This window comes from Dasypus novemcinctus, chromosome 9, assembly GCF_030445035.2.
Source record: "Dasypus novemcinctus isolate mDasNov1 chromosome 9, mDasNov1.1.hap2, whole genome shotgun sequence".
Lineage (NCBI taxonomy): Eukaryota > Metazoa > Chordata > Mammalia > Cingulata > Dasypodidae > Dasypus > Dasypus novemcinctus.
The window spans coordinates 110,298,664-110,321,460 of NC_080681.1; the positions used below are offsets into that span (position 1 = coordinate 110,298,664).

Below are 22,797 nucleotides of genomic sequence, written 5' to 3' on the forward strand. Positions count from 1 at the left end.
AATAAAGACATAATTATATTTAGAAAAGTTCCACAGAGCCGTCAGCAGAAAGACAGCACACACATACACACCAGGGTCCCCAGTCTCTCTTTCCCCCTCCCGCAGGCCACCACGTTTGTAATTCTCCTGGGTTGCCTTCCAACTGCATTCTATGCATATATGCATACGTTTATGCAGATATAGCCCATGGAGAAATTTTAATAATGAATCTTACTGTTTTGTTTTGGTTTTTTTTGATCCATTAAAAAGCAAAACATGTTCATTATAGAGAATTTTGTGAAAACAGAAAGTAGAAAATTTGAACTAAAAGCTAAGCTGTAAAGGCAATCATTGCTAACATTTTCAACCCAGGATTTCTTGCTTTAATGAGAAAAAACAATCTTTCAACGCTGTGGTGGAAAGCAAGTTTGCGTTCTTTCCATGCTCGGCTTGCCCCCTCCTAGTGGCATGATATTTAAAGTAATGAGAATCATTATGATGTCAGATGAGAAAACCAGAGGCCCAGGGAGCTTCAGTCCTGGGAAGCCAGACCTCCTGGCTCCAGGTCCCCTTACTTTCACACCCCTCCTCTCAGCCTGAAAGAGGGGGGACTAGGCTGAAACAATGGCCACCTTCCCTCCCCACAGAGACAAAACACAGCTCCTGCCTTTGTCTGCCAGATATGGGTCTCTCACCACCGCCTCCACCAGCTGCAGTGACTCGTAGAACCATCTCACTGGCTTGATGGGACTTCTCTCCCCTCCTTGCCGCCCTCCCTCTGCGCTGATGGAGACACAGTGAAGGGGGTGAAGGAGTAAGAGGGCATGTTTAAACCACTGGCTTGGGGGTTGGACTGCTGGCCTTGCCAGCTGTGTGACCTTGGGTAAATTACTTAACCTCTCTGTGCCTTACTCCCCATCATTGAAATGGGGGAGTAGCAGTACTTCCTTGTAGAGCTGTCACGAGAAACGTGTGGCGCGCAGCACATCAGCTATTATTGTCCTCCCAGCCTGGAGGTGGGATGGGGAGGAAGGAGTTCTGTCTTCTGGAGGGCAGCTGCCTCCACACTCCCCAGCCTACCCTCCCTCGAGCTCCCATCCAGGTGCTTGTGGATGCCCCCACCCTGCCCACAGTCTGCGCAGGCTCTACGCTCTGAGCCTCCTCCCAGGCTTTTCCGGCTAAATCTTTTTCATACATCAGGGTTCAGAGGAGAAGCCTCCGGGGATCCTCCCACAAACGCCTCCACCCTCAGTCCAAACAAGCGGCTTCCTCCCCGGGATCTGCCGCCCCTGGACGCCAGAGGAGAACACTGCACTGAAACCCCCACCGCCACCCCCAGGTCCCCCAGATAGAGTTCCCTAGTTCTTTAAAGCTGCACCCAAAGAACACACAGCAAATAGACACAGAGAACAGACAACTGGGGCGGGGGGGAAGGGGAGAGAAATAAATAAATAAATCTTTTTTTTTTTAAATTAAAAATAATAATAAAGCTGCACCCAGAGTCCCCTTAGGCCCTCCCATCAGAGTCCTCCTCCAGGAAGCCCACGCTGATTCTGGGGCTGTTGGCCCATATACCTGCTCCAGGGTGGACACAGAGGAATCTAAGCCAATCAGCCCCTGGCATTTTCCTGGTGCTTTGTTGGTCCAGGGATGATCACATGACCCAGCCACCCAATCAAAGTGAAGGGAATGACTTAAAAGTCTAGTGTAGGAGCAGAGCCCCTTTTCCTTGCTGGGGAAGAACAGGGACACGTGATGCCACAGGGGTTGCTGGCAGCCATCTTCCACAGAGGGTTGCTTCTCTTGGGCTAAAGCCTTTGTAGCAGATGACAGGAGGAGAGTGAAAGCTCTTGGGTCCTTGTGCCATCCTTGAACCACTGAGTCAATTAACCGTGAGGGGAAATACCGGGGGACTTACTGTAAGTGAAATAATAAACTCCCTTAATGTTTAAGCCAGTTGAATCAGGTGTTCATAACGTCACTGATTACATCACAAGAGCGCACATTTAATTTATTGAGCACTTATTATGTATCAGGCACTGTTCCGAGAGCTTTACATGCAAAATTCATTCAATTACTTACGAAGGAAGTGTTTTGCATAGTAGTTAACAGCATTATCAGCACCTCCAGTGAGACCTGGGTTTTTACATCCCTGCTATTTACCTTGTACTTGGCCAGTTGCTTAACTTCCCTAGGCCTCAGTTTCCTCTGCTGAAAGGAAAGCCTACTGCTTAGGGTTGTAGTAAGCATTAAATGGGATGACATGCATAAGGCTCTTTAGTACCTAGCCCATGGTAGGGGCTTAAAAACAGTTTATACTGTTAGTATTCCCATTTCACAGATGAGGAAACCAAGGCTCAGAGAGTCTATGAGTCAGCCTACGGTGACACAAATGGGGCAAACCCACATAATCTAGCTCTAAAGTTTCCGGCCTTAGCCATATGGCTCAGCCCCCCAGCCCCTGCCTGGAGAGGAGCTGTGGAGGTTACTGGCCACCCTGTCCCATCAGTGCCCCCCACCCGGGGCTGCATCCAGGGAATTCTCCATCTCCAGAAGCCACTCGTGCTCATGTGTACTGCTCACCCCCACCCCCACTCCCAGGACACCCCTATTCTCCCCTATCCTCCCCCCTCCTCGCAACGTGCCACAAGGCTGGGTGGTGGCAGAAGGTCTGGAAGGTTTGTGGTGACAGTGGGGGAAGCCACCATGAAACGACTGAAATTTGAATATTAAATACATTCGTTCTTAAAGGTCCAGCAAACATTTCCTCCTTGGCACCATCTCTCTGCTCTCATTCCTGCCCCCTGCTTTCAGGTCAGGCCTCAGTGGCTCCCAGACCAAGGCCAGGGCGGGGGTAGTGGCTTTCACACCCAAGGAGGCCGCCGAAGCGCTTGGCTCCTCAGAGGCCACCCCAGCTTCCTAGAGAAATGCAGGGGCCAGGTTATTTCTTTGAGAGAGAAGGGCAGGTTTTCATTCTAGCATGTTCTTCCTCCCCCTCTCATCTACTGAGAGTCTGGGTTAGGTAGATTCCGGTCTGTGGTTCTGGGGCCCCAGTGAGTGTCTAAGGAAGGGAGGATAATTTTAACATACCCATTGCCCTTCCCAGCCTAGCTGCTCACCCCACCTTCCGATGAGTCAGCAGCCAAGCTAAGCCTCTTGGTCTTTCCCTGTTCTGTTCTTGGGCTCCGGAAGAACAGCAGGATGTGAGCTGCCCCAGGCTCTTTTTGGACTTGGCCAAGTGACAGGTGTTGGCAGACTGTCACCAGGAGGCTGGGCCCATTGCTCAGTGCCCACATCCCACAGCCAGCCTCTGTCACTCACCCCAAGGATGGGAAAACCCCATCCCAGGGGAGGACTAATGGGTGGCAGCAGGTGGGCATGTGGTACATCTCAACTCCTGAACAGAGGGAACAGAGTCAGAGAAGCTGGAAGGCCTGGGTTCAAATTCTGTCTCTGCCACTTACCAACCATGTGACCCTGTGCTCAGTTGCCTCATCTGTTAAAAATGGGAATAATAATAATAACACTCAGAAAATTGCTTGGCACACAATAAGTGCTAAGTCAGTATTTGTTACATGGAGAAAAGTAAACTCAGGGAACATTTACTGAAGGCCTGTCATGTGCCAGGCCTGGGCCAGGTGCTGGGAACTTGGTGGTGAATGAGATGACACAGTGGCTGCCCTCGAAGAGAGGCCTTCTGGCTTCTTTTCTCCACCCACCCAAGGGGCTGATTCAGTGAGGCGATGGGGTGGAGGTTGGCAACCTGCTACAAATGACACAGTCAAGTCCCAATTTCAGTGAACAAATGGGGAAACTGAGGCCTGGGGAGGGGCAAGGAGTTGTTTGAGGTCTTACAGCTGGAGAGTAACAACAAGTGCTAACACTTACAGAGGACTCTATGTGCCAGGCACATCCTAAAAGCTTTAGTTACTTTATTATTGTTTTGTCATTGTCCCCAATTTACAAGTGAGGAACTCACCACAGAGAGGTTAGGTAACTTGCCCAAGGTTGCACTGCTAGGAAATGGCAGAGCCAGGATGGAACCCTAGACAGCTTAGCTGAGCAAATGGTAGAAGGAGACCAATAATTACCTGTTATTTATTGAGCATCCACAAAATGTACTGTAAAATACATTATCTTCTTTCATTCTCACAACCTCTTGACCAAATAGGTATTATTTGTGTCCCCATTTCACAGATGAAGGAACTAAGTCCCAGGCAGATTATTTGATTTTCCCAAGGTCTCAAAGCTAGGCAGTGGCACAGCTGGGATTTCTCAAAACTAAGTTATCCTGCTGCCCCAGATCTTTCCATTTCCAGCCTGCTTTCCCTGGCTTGGCTGGTGCCTGGGCCATCCGCCTCTGAGCCCAGGGGAGTGCGTGTGGAGAATGCAGACGTCATTGAGCCACTGTCTGGACAAATGAGCATTATGAGCAGAGTTCTTCTGCCAAGCAGAGCAAGCCCTGCAAGCGCTCCAGAGCCAAGTGGATGCCGTCCTAGGCCAGAGAGGTCCCACTCCCTCCAGCTGGGCCTAGAAATCCAGGGTGAAGACTGGGCTCCCCCAGGCTGAGAACACACCAGAGATAACAGGAGTGCTCAGCTGCTGGGCTTTCCATGTACTTTCTAGCCTTTAACTTTCACAACAACCCTAAGAAGAAGGTTCTAGTATTACCCCTATTTTGCCAGTATTAAGTGTTAAGAGCATCGACTCTAAAGCCAGCCTGCCTGGGTTCCAACCCCAGCTGTGCCACATACTGGTCATGGCCTTGGGCAATATGTAACCTCTCTGGGCTTCAGTTTCCTATTCAATAGAATGAGATAATAATAGCACCTACACCTCACAGGGTTGATAAAAGAACTTGAGTACTAACACGTGTAAAGCACTCAGAGTGATGCACATAGTAAGTACTGTTTGCCATTTTAAGGATGCCAAAGCTCAAGGAAGTTATATGACTTTCCCACATCACACAGTATCACGGGCTAGAGCTAGGACTTGAACTCAAGTCTGTCTGAGTGACTCCAAAGCAGCCCTCTCTCCATACTGCAAGGTCATTGAGCTCCTCGATGGACAAGCAGGATTTTTATATTGAAGGGAGACAGATATTTCAGGTCAAGGCATTTGCACAGCAGTGGGAACGGGCAGCAGCCCCAGAATCAAGGCCTCATTGCCCAACACGAAACTCAGCCGAGGCCAACACAGGCTGATGGCGATGCCAGTCTCTGGACGAGCATTTCCTGAGCACCAACTACATGCCAGACCAGGTACTGGGCACCGAGATGCAAAAGAAATCAAGAAGCTCAACAATCCAGTGGAGGAAATGGATGTGCAAACAAACAACTCTGATGTGCTGAATAATGGCTCTGTAGTGGAAGGGACAGGAGCAGAGAGTAAATTCTCCCTGGGGTGGAGTGAGGAAAGGCTCCATAGATGAATTGGCATTTGAACTGCACCTTTAAGAGATGGGTAACTTTTTATGTAACAAACATCTTGGTTTGGATATGTGTCATTGTTAATACAGCTGACTGACTTTACAGAATGCAGCCTCTACTGAATTCTTTACACAGGTGTATATTTGTTATTAGGTGTTCTTTTGGATAATTTTCAAATTACAACATTATATACAGTTATTTCTAAAGAACAGATTTTATAAGTTCTACATATTTTAAAATAATAATTCCCTGTTATACCGATAAAGTTCTTACTAACCATAATATGTAGGAACATTGTTTATTCTTAGCCATAGCATGCTCACATTAATCCAAATTCCATGCTAATATCCTTTTTCTTCTTTATAAGTCATGCGGTAGCTATCTATAAGTAAAAACAAATATGCATTTTAAAAAAAGAAAGAGAGATGGGTAAGTGTAAAAAAAGAAAAATCAAGTACACCCCAAGGCAGAGGACTCAGCAGCAGCAATCATAGGCTATGTGGGGTGTTTGGAGGAATGATGAGTTCAAGTCCAGAGCAAGATAGATGGGACTGCAGAAGTGGTTCAGGCCAAAATAGGGAGGGGCTCTGTGTTGGTCATGACTACTGGGCTGCAGAGACAGAAAACCCAACTCAAAGAGGCTTCAATGAAAAGGAACTGTATTGGCTCGAGAAACTGAAAAGTCCAGTGGCACCTGCTTCAGGCACAGCTGGAAGCAGGGATTCACATGACGCAGTAAGGGCTTGGTCTCTCAATCTCTCATCTTCTCCCTGTGTTGGCTTTACTCTGGTGGCAGCTTCACACATCCTCCCGGTTCCTAGCCCAGTGGAAAGAAAGATTCATTTCTCTAACTGTTTAAACATAGGATGTTGCCTCTCACTGGACTGATTTGGATGACATGACTATGCCTGAACCAATCCCTGAGTGGTGGCAGCGGGCCTGGGTGAGGGGAGCACTCTGACTAGCCAGGCTGGGGTCACATGCCAGTCCCTAGGCCCAGCCCAGCCAAACCACATGGACTGGAGGAAGAGTGGTTTCCCAGCACTGAAGGGATTTGGAAATCAGAAAGAAAAGGAATAGCTTCTGAGTGGGCAATAAGGAGAGTCTGGACCTTGAGGTCATGTTCCTTTGAGCAGTGGGGAGCCAGTGATGGTTTTAGTTCAAGAAGCAAGCAGTTTGGATTGCTATTGGACTTTGGGAGTGGAAAAGGGGGAGCAGCTGAGGGCAGACACACTTGTAAGAAGATGCAAGTCCCTTTGAGAGATTCTGGAGAACTGGGTCTATGGCGGGACAGGTGGCAAAGAGGGGGAGACAAAACAGATGACTGGCTGGGATGCCCCGGGTGTTACTGGAAGGGCTGCTTCGGGGGCCAAGGCTACGTCACCTACTTGCTATGGGACTGCAGATGCCAACGTGTGGGCTGAGGGCCCGGCCTCCCTTCCCCCCAGAACCCCATGACTAACTCTTTCCCTCCATCTGCTCCCACACTTGCCCGCCCCCAGTGAGCCCCAGGGAGTCTGATCTCCTGGTGGCCCTGGTTCTGGGGTGGTCACCTTGACATTGGACCGTGGTGGTGGTAGGGGCAGCAGACCACCTTCACTTCTCCTTCCTCAGTTTCTGACTTCCCACCCTATCCCCTGCGGCCTGGGACATTACCCCATGGGCTCCAGGCGGGGCGGCTCCTCTCCTGGTGAATGGAGCCATTGTGAGATCAGCCCGGGAGCTGGCAGGAGTTGAGCTGGCACACGTGGCTCTTCCAGAGGTCCGAGTTCAGCCATTCCCGGCTCTAGCTGCTTAGGCCTGCCTGGAGAAAAGGAGGAGGCCTGAGGGGGCTTGGGTTGGTACAAGGGACCACAGGACCTTTTGCAGCCCTGCTCCCTGGAATATGCTGTTCTGATTTCCACATGCTTCAGGCCAGGTCTGAGGGAGGGGACTGGAGGTCTGGGCTCAGCACTGGAACCTTCAGAACCTTGGAGCAGGAAGGACTTGCCGGCTAAGCCCTAGCATATCTGAGCCATGCCTGTGGTGTGGTAGAGAGGTGCCCCAGCTAGCCCAGCAGAGCCCAGGAGGGAAAGGCAGGGCATCGAGGTCATCCAGGAAAGGTTATGAAGTTCAGGGTGGCTGGTGAGATAGGGAAGAGTTTTGAACTGGCATTCTCACAACAGACTGCCAGAGCCTTCCAGACTGAGCCTGTGGTGATGGTGTCATAATAATTAATTAAGGAAAGCAGATTTGGCCCAGTGGTTAGGGTGTCCGTCTACCACATGGGAGATCCTCGGTTCAAACCCCGGGCTCCTTGACCTGTGTGCCGCTGGCCCACGCGCAATGCTGATGCGTGCAAGGAGTGCCGTGCCACGCAGGGGTGTCCCCGCGTAGGGGAGCCCCACGAGCAGGAATGCGCCCCGTAAGGAGAGCCGCCCAGCGAGAAAGAAAGTGCAGCCTGCCCAGGGATGGGGCCACACACACGGAGTGCTGACACAACAAGATGATGCAACAAAAAGAAACACAGATTCCCATGCCGCTGACAACAACAGAAGCAGACAAAGAAGAACGTGCAGCGAATAGATACAGAGAACAGACAATGGGGAAGGGGAGCCGAGGGGAGAGAAATAAACAAATCTTTTAAAAAATTAATATTTATTGAGCACTTATTAAGTGCTAGGCACTGTGCCAAAAACATTGCATACATCACCACATTTAGTCCTCATAATAACCATATAAGGCAGGTATTATCATTATCCTCAGGTCTTTTGTGTACAGTTGCCCAGGTTATTCACTGCACAAGGGGTATTTGTGAGGCTGAAATCCAATTATACCAATTATATACATATGGGCTGCACTTATATGAATGTCCTCTTCTCCTTATGCTACAGCAGAGGGAAATGAAGCTCTGGGGGAGATGAAATGACTTTCCCAAGTCCCCACAACTAGTAAGTAAGAGATCTGAGATTCAGACTCTGTTCTGTCTCATGTCCAAACTTCTCAGATAACCGCTATGCTCTCTGTGTTCAGGCCTGCCCAGTCACACCATCCTCTGGGCTCTCTGCCTTCCTCTTTCCTGAGGACCCAACTTCACATAGCTGGCAGTGTGGCAAAGGCAAAAGCCTAGGCTGGGAGGCAGGAGACCTGTATTGTAGTCCTGGCTCCGCGTAGTATTCGAATCTGCCGTCCACATCTCAGTCTCCTCAACTGTAGAGTGGAGATATTCAATTTCCTTAAAAGCAAGCAACAAAAACCAAATCTGGCTTACTTAAACAAAAAAGGAATACATTGGACAGATGTGGGTTGTCCACAGAAGGGAAGGAGGAGTTGAACCAGGCCCTGGAAAGGCCAGAAACCAGGTTCACTCTGAGGATCCAGCAGCAGGGACCAGGGAACAGAACCTCTCGGCTAGTTCCCTGAATAAGAAGCCAGGTACTGCTAGCAGGAGAGGGCAACCCCAAACAACCCCCACCCACATCGGGGAGAAGGCTTCATGCCCAGCTCATGGGGATGGCCTGAATTACATGAGCTCTGGGTGTGCAAGCTCTTTGCAAGATATGAGACCTTGTGTCTCTCTGTCGCTCCATCCTGAAGGGAAGCAGTGTGAGCAGTGTCAGCTTCTGCTCCTGACGTTGCCACTGACTGGCTGTGTGTCCTTGGGCAAGTCTCTTTCCCTTCCAGACCAGAGGTTTTTTCCATCTCTCAAAGGAAGGTGACATTATTTAAGGCCGGTTCTTAGCTCACTAAGGGTTAGTGGCCCAACCCAGGGGAATTTAGGATATTAAAAGATGTTCCCAGGAGCAATTGCTCATGAATGAATCATGAATGGTGGCATTTCCAGCACCCGTGAAGATGATATTGGGTGGGGTTTTGTGTGATCACAGCAAGCGGGAAACCCTCACGTCACCCTCCTAGACTGAGAAGGAAGTGGGGTAGCAAGGGCACTGTGCCCCAACCTTACAGCTCCAGAACCTCTGCCTGCGAAGGGGCAAGAGGTTGGTCACATTTGAAGTTTCACTCTCTGCAGGGGGTCCAAGCAGTGGGAGCACAGCTGGCCAGCAGGAGACTTGGGGACCATCCAATTTGCAGAGACTTTGTTGAAGGGACGCACAAGTTTGTGGCGGCAGACTAAGGCTCCTGAGCAAAAACGACATCACTTCCCCTCTCTGGGCCTCTGTTTTCATCTCCAAATGGCAATAAGGTCACCGTTATGCCAACCTCGTCCCTTTCTAAGGATCAAATGAGATGATACATATGAAAGAAAACCTGAGAAAATGGAGGGTCCAGGTGCCTAATAGGGACTAGAATGTAAGCTTCATGGGGCAGGGGCGGTGTCTATTCTGTTCACTTCTGGATCCTCAGCACCCAGCATGGTACCTAGCACATAGTAGGTGTTCAATATTGAATATCGACAGCTAACGTTTTATATGTGCCTATATTCATATTAAACAAATTAAACTCCTAAGAGTTTTCCATGTATGCACGCTTTTAACCTTTACAATAATGCAGGTACAGTTATTATCATCCCCACTTCAGAGATAAGGAAACAGACACAGAATGCTTAGGCCACACAGCTAGTAAGTGGTAGAGCTGGGCTGTGCATGCACACAGTCTGGTCCAGACTCTGCTCTGAAGTATAACTATACCTGTTTGAAGGCCTGACTAAATGAGCAAAGGAATAAATAAATGAGGGTATGAAAGAATAAGATTTGGGTTCAGACTCCCCAAACTTTTGAGAACATGGGATGAAGAGCCCAGCAAGAATCCTTCTTGTTTGTTAGTCTATCAGCAGGTTAGCCCAACAACATGTCCAGAACTGGTCTCGCTTTCTTCCCCCAAACCTGCTCCTCATCCTCTCCTTCAGATTTCAGCTCAAGCTGTCCCCCAGGGCAGTTGCCCAAGCTTGACATTTCTGTGTCCTTATTGACACCTTCCTCTCTCACATAGAAAGTCCCCAGACCAACGTTCCCAAGGTCACAAGAGAAACTTTACTTGACACCCAGGTCATCCAGATGTCATCTCCTGTCATCCTCCAAGTCTTATAGCTTACTGAGGCACCCTTATGCTTCAAGATTTCATGAAAAGCTGACTTGAATACCCCATCTTATGGAGATGGGATTCACGGCTTTTTTCTAGTTTTAACTATGACTACAAAATGAAATTATGTGGCTTAAAACAGTAATAATCATTTTGTTATGACCTGTTACAATTCCAGGGGTTGACTGGGCTCAGTTAGGTGGGTTTCTCTCAGTGTTTTTCATATAGTTGCAGTCAGATGGTAAGTGGGGCTGGAATTATCTAGACGGCTTCCTCATGCACATGTCTAGTTGTTCACATTGGTTGTTGACTGGGGTCTCAGCTTGGACTGCTGACCAGAATATCTACAGTCAGCCTCTTAATGAGCCCTGGACTGCCCTGGGCTGCCTTGCAACATGGCAGCTGGATTCCATGGGTGTCCCGAGAAACAGGAAGTGGAACCTATCAGTTTCTTAAGCCCTGGAACAATCCTTCCTGTCATATTCTACTGGTCAAGCAGTCACAGAGTCCATATTCAGGGGCAGGGCATGAAAACTCCTGGGAGTGCATCCCTTGGGAGGAGTGTCAAAGAATTGGGGGTCGGGTTTTAGAACCGCCACACCTCCCAGTCTCTCTGGTGACTCTTGGGGAAGTTCCATTTTTCCTAGTTACCTTGACATCGCTTCCTTCCATATAACCCACTTCTGCTGAATTCTTGATCTACTTCAGGTCTCAACTTCCTTTCTGGCACTTACCCCACTGGAAACCCAAAGGTGGGGCACAGCCCTTATTTTCTTCATTTCCCCCAAGGCCATATGTTAAAGTGTAGTAGATATTTACTAATCCATGTGTGATGGGTGAAGGGACTTGCACTGCACTGCAGCCTGTACAGGTAACTGAAAACTGAAGGTCAGAGCTCTCTCTTCCCATGGGTCCTTCAGCCATTCTGGCCACATATCCTCTATCGCATCCTGGCTCTGTCCTCCCACCAGGTTGCCAGTCCCTCTCCATCTTCAATTCACTCTATCTCTTCCTACATCTCCCCCCCTTTAAATTCCACTTACTTTATTACCCAGAACAATTTAGTCATCTGCCCCCTCTCCTCCCCAGTGCACCCCAGCCCTGCTGAGGGGGCTCTCTTTTCATACGACAATGTTCTTTTAGCCAAGAAAACTGCTGAGCGTAGGCAATACCTTCCCCTAAGAGGAATTCTGTCATGGGAATGTTTCCTGCTCTCCACTCCCGGAGTCAGAAGAGCCCTGAGTGATTTTCCAGCTTAGCAGCACTCAGACCATGTTCCTGAGAGCAGTATTATTTCTCACTCTGGTGCATTCTTACGCTAGATGTTCAACAGAGGCAGCGTGATCAAATGTGTCTGGAAAAGCTGGGTTAGAATGAAACAGGCCTCCACTGACTGCAGCACCATTGAATAGAACTTTCTAGGATAAAAGGAATGCTCTAATCTGCACTGGGTGGTAACCACATGTGCCTATTGAACACTTGAAACAAGACTGGTGCAACCCAGGAACTGAATTTTAAATTCTATTTATTTATTTTTATTTTTATTTTTGGTTGTCTATTTTTTAAATTCTATTTTACTTTAATTAATTTAAATTTAGATAACCACATATGGCTAGTGGCTGCCATATTGGACAGCACAGCCTCAAAGCCTTTAATAAACCTAATTGGTGTTATGTGGCTTTTCCCAACACATTTGACCAAAGACCCACTTTTTTTATGGTACGCTATTTTTTTTTTAAGGTTTATTTGTTTCTCCCCTCCCACCCCCATGCCCCATTTCCCTCATTGTCTGCACTCTGTGTCCATTCGCTGTGTGTTCTTCTGTGTCTGCTTGTATTCTCATTAGATGTTCTGGGAACGAATTCTGGGACCTTCCAGGGCAGGAAAGAGGCGATTATTCTCTTGTGCCCCTCAGCTCCCCTGTTCTGCTACGTCTTCTTATTTTCTCTCCTCCGTGTCTCCTGTTGCATCATCTTGCTGCACCAGCTCTCTGTGTTGGCCGACACACCTGCGCTGGGTGGCTTTCCTGCGCTGTGCGGCATTCCCATGCAGTGAGGCACTCCACATGGGCCAGCTTGCCCTCATTTATGGTACACTATTAATCCGTTTTGCAGTTTGGGAAATATTCCTTTAGTCCAGTCCTCATTTGACAAATGGGGAGACTGAGTCCCATAGAGGGAAAGGGACATGTCCAAAGTCACACAGCAGAGGTTAGAACCCAGGCCTCCTCTCTCCTAGTCCAGCTCTGCCTCTCCAGGCTTTTGGCAATATTAAGTAAGGGCCGAGGCCAAAAGGAAGTGCCGACTCTGACATTTGTTTAGTGCTCACTCTGTGGCAGGACCTTGCACACACATGGCTTCCTTTCATCCTCCAATAGCCTTTTAAGGTGAGAATGAGTAGCCCCAAGATACACATGGGGGAACCGGGACTCAAAGACCGGAAGGGACTTGCACAAAGCAATATATATGGCCACCGCTTAAAATGCGCATGACTGGGCCCAAAATGTGCAACTGGCAGAAAACAGGTGGGGAAAGCCGAAGAAGCAGAACAGGCCTCAGTAAAAATGAACAAAGATTTGGGGTGGCAGTTGGAAGACAGGGAAATGGCCGCAGGCAGGCAGGAATATCAGTGAGCAGAAACACAGCCTCAAAAAGCCAAAGCTCAATGCGGCCCCAAATGTTGCTGTCCAGGGCTGGGCGGGCCTCTGAGCCTCAGCTGCCGTTCTATAGGTTGGCTGACAACCAATGGGGGAGCGGCTGTGAATACGCTGACCAACAGAGGCAGGCCAGACAAGTTGGTGACTGGGAGAACCAATCAGGGCCTCTCTTTTATGGAGTTTGGATTTACAGTCTATAAAGGTTGTTTCTAGCCTCCCAAGATGCAAAATGGAGGACAGTTTGTGGGGTGTGGTTTTTAGGCTTGTTAACTATTATTAGTAGTGCTGGTAATCACGGACCTGAGCAAATGAACAGTGGCTAGTTGAGACGGAGGGGGGATGATGTAAGAGCCCCCAAACAGAAACGCGTAATGTGGGGCAGTGGGAGTTACCGTGCTTGTGAGCAGAGAAGCCCTTCCGGGAGAGATTCAGAGACCTTCCAGACACTTAGGGAAGTGGGGTTGGAAGGGATTGGACTAGCTGCCTAGGCTGGAAAGGCATCGTTTCCTGCCCGCTCCACACTCCTCAGGGAAGCCGCCCCACCCCCTCTGCTGGGCTCTCCCACCACCCTGAGGAGTGGGTGGCGCCCCGTGGCCAGGGCCGGGCCCCGACCCCAAGTGGCCAGTCAGGTCCCCTAATCTGGGAATCCTGAGGCCTAGACAACGCGGTCTAGGGTTTTTGAACTTGGAGGCCCCGTAAAGCGGGGCGGGAGGCAGCCCGGAGTCCTGAAAAGGCTGGTGAGCAGGGAAGGGTTTCGGGGTGGCGGGAATAACGTGGCCTTCGGGCAGGCAGAGAGGGGAGGTAGCGGGGATTGTCTTTTTTTTCCTCCTGGGCCCCTAGAGAGGCCCAGCTGCGATTTCTGCTTTTAGGTTGCACACGGCTCCCGCCAGTAGCCCTCCTGCGCCGTCCACTTCTGCTCAAGGCGGCTGAGTGTGTGTTGCTGCGTAACTGCTGTGCGGCGAGCGCGTGTGTGCTCGGGAGTGCCTGAGTGTTGCGTGTTGCGGGGAGCGGCGGCTTACGTGTGCCTGTGAGTACCCCGTGGTCCTTTGAAGGTAATTCCTGGACTGCCGACTGGTCATGTCCCTGAGGCTCAGTTCCCGCCTGTGACCTGAGGGGTTGGAGGAGAGCAGGCCTTGCTTGGGGAGGCCGCTTTGGCTTTCTGTTGCCTGAGCTTATGCCGGCTGTGCAGTGCTTAGCACCACGGAAAAACCCCATTCACAGAGTCAGCCATTCCTTCTACAAATATTCATTGAGTGCTTACTATGTGCCAAGCATCATTTTAGGCAATGAGAATGAGGCAGTGAGCAAAACACACAAGGACAACAAAACCCTTTAGAGAGCAAGGAACCCAGGGGAGGGCGGGTGGAGTGAAGCTAAAAGGGAACAAGTAAGCCTGAGCAGGCAGAGCAGGTGGAGCACCAGCCCCTGTTGGCGAAAGCAGTGCCTTCACCTAGCCTTCCTGCCCCTCCATCTCCCGGCCTGGGTCGCTGGGATCAGCGTTGCGCCTCCCCGTGGCGGGGCCGGGCTGCCAACTTGCACCCCAGGGGTGCCCGCCTTGGGGTTGGCTGCTCCTGCTGCCAAGTGTGTGCCCTCCAGCACCTGGAGAGCTGCTCAAACTGGCACCTTCATGGTGCTAGAAGGAGTCAACTATGTGCTCCATGGGGTCATTCAGAGCAGTGGAGAGGCCTTCCAGGAAGCGGCAAATACCAGTGCGTCTGTGGTGCTCCTCTGCAACTAAGACCTGCTACTGCCCCACCACGCCCAGCTCCAAGAAAATTTGAGGTGCCTGGATAATGCTGTGAAAAGCGGATCTGTGACCTGGACGAGGAGGGGGCATTGGGAGGCCTCGCCCTACCAACCTTCAGACCAGAAGCCACCCTAGGAGTTGAAGTCTCTGACTCAAGTGTCAAGTACATGAAGCAGACCACAGAGTGGAGCAGTGTTCTCGGGGCTGTGGCATGGGTCTCTCCACTCCGTCACCAATGGCAATGGTCAGTGTGAGATGGTGAAGCAGAGGCGGCTGTGCATGGTGTGGCAAAGCAGCCAACAGGCAGGAAAGGAAAGCCCCTGAGAGCCATCCACCTGCAGCTGGAGACCTGCACCAGCCTGCACACTGGTAGGCCCGGGTTCTGTAGTGTTGGCAGCGATGGCCGCAGCTGCACAGCCCATAACACCAAACCATCCGAGTGGAATTCCAGTGCTCCCTGGGGCAAATCGTCAAGAACTCTGGGATGGTTATTGGCACCTGCTCCTGTCACACCAACCTCAGAACAAGGCCTTTCTCCAGGAACTGGAGCCAAAGACCAGCAGAGGGGAACAGTGACCAGTGTCTCCTGGAGAAGCACACCCACAGAGGCCAATTGTAGCTGCTGCATGGCCCACCATCAAAAGAATATAAGAAAAATAGTGAAGAGTTATCATTTCCTCCCTGAGTCCTAGGTATCATATTTTCTGAGGTCATTTGAGGTCATTTATCTCTCTCACTCTTTTTTTTTTTTTTTAAAGATTTATTTTTATTTATTTAATTCCTCTCCCCTCCTCCGGTTGTCTGTTTTCTGTGTCTTTTTGCTGCGTCTTGTTTCTTTGTCCGCTTCTGTTGTCGTCAGCGGCACGAGAAGTGTGGGCAGTGCCATTCCTCGGCAGGCGCTCCCTCCTTCGCGCTGGGCGGCTCTCATGGGTGCACTCCTTGCGCGTGGGGCTGCCCTCCTTGCACGCATCAGCACTGCGCATGGGCCAGCTCCACACGGGTCAAAGAGGCCCGGGGCTTGAACCACGGACCTCCCATGTGTTAGACGGACTCCCTAACCACTGGGCCAAAGTCCGTTTCCCTCTCACTCTTTTTTTTTAGTGAAAGATAGGATTAACTGTAGACTTGGAAGCTCAGGATAGAGCTGAGGGATAACTTTTCTCTGGTGTTTTTAACAATTGCAAATTTCTATAAATTTAAGAAATCAGATCTATGTTTCATGTTGTAGACTGTAGGATGTTACACTCATCTTATTTTGTTGTAAACTAGTGCAATTCCAAGAAAATATCACTGTAAATGAATGACACAGTAGAGTTCAGGAGCCTACAGAACATGCTTTCAAACAAATATTTTACTGCATATTGAGGTTGGATTTGAGGGTTCTCTGTTGAATTTCCTTTGTGGGTAGCTCAACTCAGAACTTCAGTCCCAAAATCCAGGACAGCGTGGAGAAATCAAAAAACTATTAAGGAAATGGACTTTGGCCCAGTGGTTAGGGCGTCCGTCTACCATATGGGAGGTCCGCGGTTCAAACCCCGGGCCTCCTTGACCCGTGTGGAGCTGGCCATGCGCAGCGCTGATGCGCGCAAGGAGTGCTGTGCCACGCAAGGGTGTCCCCCGCGTGGGGGAGCCCCACGCGCAAGGAGTGCACCCGTGAGGAGAGCCGCCCAGCGTGAAAAGAAAGAGCAGCCTGCCCAGGAATGGCGCCGCCCACACTTCCCGTGCCGCTGACGACAACAGAAGCGGACAAAGAAACAAGACGCAGCAAATAGACACCAAGAACAAACAACCAGGGGAGGGGGGGGAATTAAATAAATAAATATATCTTAAAAAAAAAAAACTATTAAAATTTGTGCTTTATTGCACACAAGGAAGCATGCCGTATTTACAGTGAGGAAACATTAGCTAATAAAGTGGAGGGAAACAGATGTGGCTCAACCAACTGGATTCCTGTCTACCATATAGAAGGTCCAGGGTTTGATGCCCAGGGCCTCCTGGTGAGGGCAGGCTGGCCCACATGGTGTGCTGGCCCACGCTGGAATGCTGCCCGCACAGGAGTGCCCACCTATGTGGGAATGCCACCCAGCATGGAAAGCCGCTCCTCCCAGGAGTGCTAGGTGACACAGAGCTGGTGCAGCAAGATGGTACAACAGGAGACACTAAGAAGAGAAAATAAGAAGATGTAGCAGAACAGGCAGGGAGTTGAGGTGGCGCAAGAGAGTAATCACCTCTCTCCCACTCCAGAAGGTCCCAGGATCGGTTCCCGGAGCTACCTAATGAGAATACAAGCAGACACAGAAGAACACACAGCGAATGGACACAGAGAGCAAACAGTGGGGGGACTGGGGGTGGGGTGGGTGGGGAGAGAAATAAATAAAATAAATGTTAAAAAAAAAAAAAGTTGCCTGGTGTCACCAACTCTCTCCATTTCAAACAAATTGACTCCTTTCCAATAGGAAGAGTTGAACAGAGTTCTCTTCCTAACACAGAGGTGACTGGATCCCGACAGCCTCACACATTTGTACCTGCTGGAGACTGCTGGGGCTCACATGGTTTTTTCCCCACAGATTAGAGCATATCATCAGGAAGCTCCTTATCTTACTGATAAGTAAACTGAGGCCCAAGTCACCTAAAAGAATCAAAGTTTTGATTATAATCTCTGATGACTTTCAAATGGCTTTTAATGGAATTTTGACTAAGAACAACAAAATCAGCACTATTATGCTGAGATACTGCAAATTTTATGGGAGTTTAGAATTATTGTAGCTATACCCCAAACTGATCCTTGGAGCATAATTATGAAAACTCATAATAAAGATTTAAGTGTATACACCCATTTGTCTAATTTGTTAGGCTACAAGATAGGCTACAAAATTAAATCTATGCATTTTTTTTCTTTAAAATGGACATACTGGTTTTTTAAAAAGCAGTTTTATTGAGATATATTCACATACCATACAATCTATCCAAAGTGTACAATCAATGGCTCTTAGTATAATCACAGTGTTGTGCGTTCACCACCACACACAAAAGATTTAGAACAATTTCATTAATCCAAAAGAGAAAAAACTCCACACCCCTTAGCAGTCATCTCTCAATCCCTCTATATACATTCTTCCAATGTCATATTCAACTTTTCTTCTTGAAAGTATTTGTGTAAATATAAATTGTGCATTTTGTAAAATGTTCTTAATTTCCATACTTATCAGACATCACTAAATAAACATGATCTCAGGAAAAAAACAAAACCTTTTATACACAACTGGCCTCAGTTTCCCCATCTGTAAAATGTGGCATTGAACCAAAAAGTCCTTGTGGCTCTGCTGAACTGTAAGTGTCTGTTTTCCTTGAGCTGACTGTGAGCCCTTATTGCCTATAAAGCCAAAACTGGCACTGCAGGCTCCTCCAGGGGGCTGCGCGGGGGACCTGGAACCTGAGAGGCGCGCTGTGGGTGGGCAGCGACGGCTCCTGGGCTCACATTGCAGGCTCCCTGCCCTGCCAGCTGGCCTGGCCCCAGCCCTGTTCCCGGGCCTTCATCTGTCAGCTCTCCACATTTAACTTGGGGGCCGCCCCACAAGTGGCCTCTGACTCACCTGCCTGGGTCTCCTCTAAGGTCTGCCTGACCTCTTGGGGTGGTGGGATCCTGGAATACCAGGCAGGGTTCAAATACCAGCTCCACCACATTCTGGCTGTGTGACCTCAGGCAAGCTTCTTTTTCTCTCTGTACCTCTGTGTACCCTTCTGTAATATAGAGATAATAATAGCATCTTACCTCATAAGCCATGGGATAATATATGACTGGCACATAAAGTTCTCAATGCACAGGAATTTTTAACATAATTATTACAACACGGGCTCCTCATGAAGAAATGGTGGGGGCTAAAGAGGCTCTCAGTTTCCATAATACGGGCCTCAATTATCTCATGTATGGAATGAGGATAATAATAATGTTGCAAGAATTACAGGCAAAAAAAAAAAAAAAAAGAAAACTTAGAAGGAATAATAGGACAGAAACACCTCGGACCATAGGGGTTAGCTCCGCATCTAAGCTGCTGGGTGACCTTGGGCAATACCCTTATTTTTTTTTATCTATTTTTTTTTTTAAGATACATCGATCACACAAAATGTTAAATGAAAAAATATATAAGAGGTTCCCATATACCCAACTCCCCACACCCCCCAGTCCTCCCACATCAACAACTTCTTTCATCAGTGTGGTACATTCATTTCATTTGATGAGTACCTTTTGGAGCACTGCTACACAGCATGGATTATAGTTTACATTGTAGTTTACACTCTCTCCCAGTGCTTTCTTCATAGTGGCCTTATTCACTATTGCCAAAAGTTGGAATCAACCCAAATGCCCATCAACAGATGAATGGATAAACTAAAAGTGGTATATACGTACAATGGAATACTACTCAGCTGTAAGAAGGAACAAAGCACTAACACATGGGATAACATGGATGAATCTTGAGGACCTTATGTTGAGTGAAGCAAGCCAGGCACTGAAGGACAAATACTTTGTGACCTCTCTGATATGAATTAAGCAAATCAAGCTGTCTCAGAGAGCCTGAGACTGGAAGATAGGTTTACAGGAAATAGGGGGTCAAAGGAAGGTCCCCTCTTTTCTTGAGGCAGGCACTCTTAGCATGGCCTTTCTCTCCTCCTTGGAGCCAAGCCCCGATGTTGTTGGCCCTGCTTTCAGCACCTTTGCTCTTCAGGGGAGCCCTGCCCTGGGCTCCAGGGGGAAGCCTCATTCCCTTATTTAGGTTTAGGCAATTCTGGCCAAAGAAAAGTGAGGGGAAGTAAGTCTTAAGAGGAGGTGACAAGGGAGGAGAGAATTCCCTACCTGTCCCTGGGTTCTTATGTCGGCCTGTGACCCCAGAAGCTGCTGAGGCCATCTTTTGGCTGTGGGTGGGGCAAGTCGGTGAGCAGAGGTAGGGCCCCCAAAGCAGAGAAAGAGCCTGGGCCTCCGAAGCACGGTGGAGCCCCTGGATTCATAACCTGGAACTTCCAATTTTATTTTTATTTTTAATTTTTTTTTTTAAGATTTATTTATTTCTCTCCCCTTCCTCCCCAACCCCGGTTGTCTGTTCTATGTGTCTATTTGCTGCGTCGTCTTTGTCCGCTTCTGTTGTTGTCAGCGGCACGGGAATCTGTGTTTCTTTTTGCTGCGTCATCTTGTGTCAGCTCTCCGTGTGTGCGGCGCAATTCCTGGGCAGGCTGCACTTTATTTCGTGCTGGGCGGCTCTCCTTATGGGTGCACTCCTTGCGCGTGGGGCGCCCCTACGTGGGGACGCCCCTGCGTGGCAGGACACTCCTTGCGCGCATCAGCACTGCGCATGGGCCAGCTCCACACGGGTCAAGGAGGCCCGGGGTTTGAACCGCAGACCTCCCATGTGGTAAACAGACACCCTAACCACTGGGCCAAGTCCACCGCCGGAACTTCCAATTTTAAAGCTTTGTTTTTTTGTCACTTAAATGTCCCTATTGTTTAAGCTGATTTCTGTTGGCTTTTCTGTTATTGGGAGCTGACAGCATCCTAACTGGTAGAACGTCCTGAGACCGTTTATTTACCTATAAAATGGGGGTGATAATCCCTACCTCACAGGTTTACTGGGAAGATTCAAGGAGAGAACACGTGAAGGCCCCTGGCCCAGTGCCCTTTCCATCAGAAGGCGGCTGCCTCCTTTCGTCTGCCTGCGCCCTGGTAACATGGCTGACTCTCTTCCCACTGACTCCGTCACCACTTCTCAAACTGCATTCCACCTTCCCTGGGTGTCTCCTGTGAGTCCTGCACAATGGGAGCTAAGGCAAATATCAGCCCCAGTCACACAGTGAGTCCAGGTGAGCCTGGGAACCTCAGTGGTTCTCTTTGCAGGTGTCTTCAAGCTGGGCTCGAAGGCAGCCAGACCTTGGGGTCCACTACAGCCTAGATCTGTGCCATCAGGCAGTACCCCTGACTTCCCTGGGTCTCAGCTGTTTCATCTCTAAACTGGGACTAACAATAGCACCTGCTTCACAGCCTTGCTGTGATTCAACAAGCACATGTGTCCTGTGCTTGGCATAAGCAAGTGCTCAAAAATGGCAGTTACCCTCCCAGCTTCCCAGCTTCTTGGAGACCACAGCTTCCAGAACCTTAAGATTCTGGGTTTTAGGGAGCAGATGTGGCTCAAGCTGTTGAGCACCTGCTTCCCACATGGGAGGTCCTGGGTTCAGTTCCCAGTGCCTCCTAAAAACAAGCAAATAAATGAAAAAACAACACAAGGGAGCCAATGTAGCTCAGTGGTTGAGCGCCAGCTTCCCACGTACGAGGTGCAGGGTTCAATCCCCAGCACAGGTATTTAAAAAAAAAAAAAAGACTTTGGATTTCAAGGATCATCTTGGCCAGCTTTTTAAAAAATTTTATTTTAGAAATGCAACTTCTCCTTCAGACAAACTCTTGTGTAAAGGGATGTTCATAGCACCTTTATCCGTAATAACTAAAAACTGGAAACAGCACAAATGCCCACCAATAGGTCAATGGATCGATAAAGTATGATATATCAGCACTATAAAGGAATGAATTTATTGATACTTGTGCAACCTAGATGAATCTCAAAATAGTTATGCTGAAAGAAGCCAGAACAGGAAAGAGTACACTACATGATTCCATTTACTTAAAATGCAAACTGATCTATAGTGGCAGAAAGCCAATTAGTGGTTCCAGGAATTAGGAATAGGGGAGGGGGAAGAATTAAAGGGACATGAGAAAACTTTTGTGGGTGATGAATATGTCACTCTCTTGATGGTGGTGATCATATCCCAGGTGGATATGTATATCAAAGCTTTAAATGTGTCCATGTATTATGTATCAATTAAACCTCAGTAAAGCTGTCAAAACCAAACAGAAATCTCACGTCAAAGGCTAATATGTAGAAGAGATCAGAACGGAGCCGCTCTGGGTGAGGGGCTGAGGGCTGGAGTACCAGCCCCATGCCCTTGGCCTCCCCCCACCGCTGAGGCATGTCTGTTATACCCTTGACCTCCCCAGGGTACATTTTGAAAAGCACAGATGCTGCCCGATTGTACAGGTGGAGTACAGCAGAGCCAGGAGCAGAAGCTGGTACTCCTCCCTGCGTGGCCAGAACCTTTCCAGCAGGCACTGGACCTGAAGCGTGGCCCAACAGTACACAGTACAATCAGAAAAAGGGTCTGAGGCTCTACCCTGTGCTGAGCTCAATGCTGGGTTGGGGGTCGGGAGTAGAAGTCAGCAGGCTCCAGTCTCTTGTCCTCAAGGAGCTCTCAGTATAATTAGGAGAAAGAATCAACTGGAGTTCGGGAAGAATCAGAAACACAACATTATAAAGATGACTTGCATGTGAACACCATGGGTGGGAGTACTGTCGTCCGCCGACAGAGGGCAGTGTAGGAAGGAAGATGGAATCAGGAATACGGAGGCAGGGGAAGCAGCACTTCGTGACAGCTGTCATGGGTGGCTATTGTTTAACCCCAGGGTGAGACTCAAGCACCAGGACTACGGTATGTTCGGACCTCAAGATACTTACTGTTCCTTATTTCAAAATGGAGACACTGAGGTCCAGAGAGGGGACGGGACTTGCCCTTCACACTATTGGAGCAAAACCAGAACCAGAGCTGGGGCCTCCTGACTCCAAATTCCATTCATTTTCCAGAGCTGCCCCTAGCGAGGGTTGGGCAGCTGGTCTTCCCTGCTGGGAGCTGGCGGACTCGTGGGAGGACATCAGGGGCCTGGACAGAGGCTGGCCCAGGGTGGGGCGTGCAGCCAGCCCTCAGGCTGGTGGAGGCGCAGGCAATGACAGATCTTCCCCCTGCGCCCTCTGGAATGCTTGGAACTCAGTGATGACAGGCCAGAAGTTTCTCTTCCCCTGGAGGGCGCCTGAGTGGAGGCAAAGTTCTAGATAAGGACCTAGGACTTTGGCTTTCCTCCCACCCTGCCTCCTCCT

The 22,797-nt window shown here is 49.2% G+C and overlaps 1 pseudogene; it reads left to right on the top strand.

Annotated features, from left to right (window-relative positions):
* The first annotated feature begins 5,188 nt into the window (after window positions 1-5,188).
* LOC101428048 (CCN family member 3 pseudogene) lies at window positions 5,189-15,406 on the top strand (annotated as a pseudogene).
* Window positions 15,407-22,797: the final 7,391 nt, after the last annotated feature.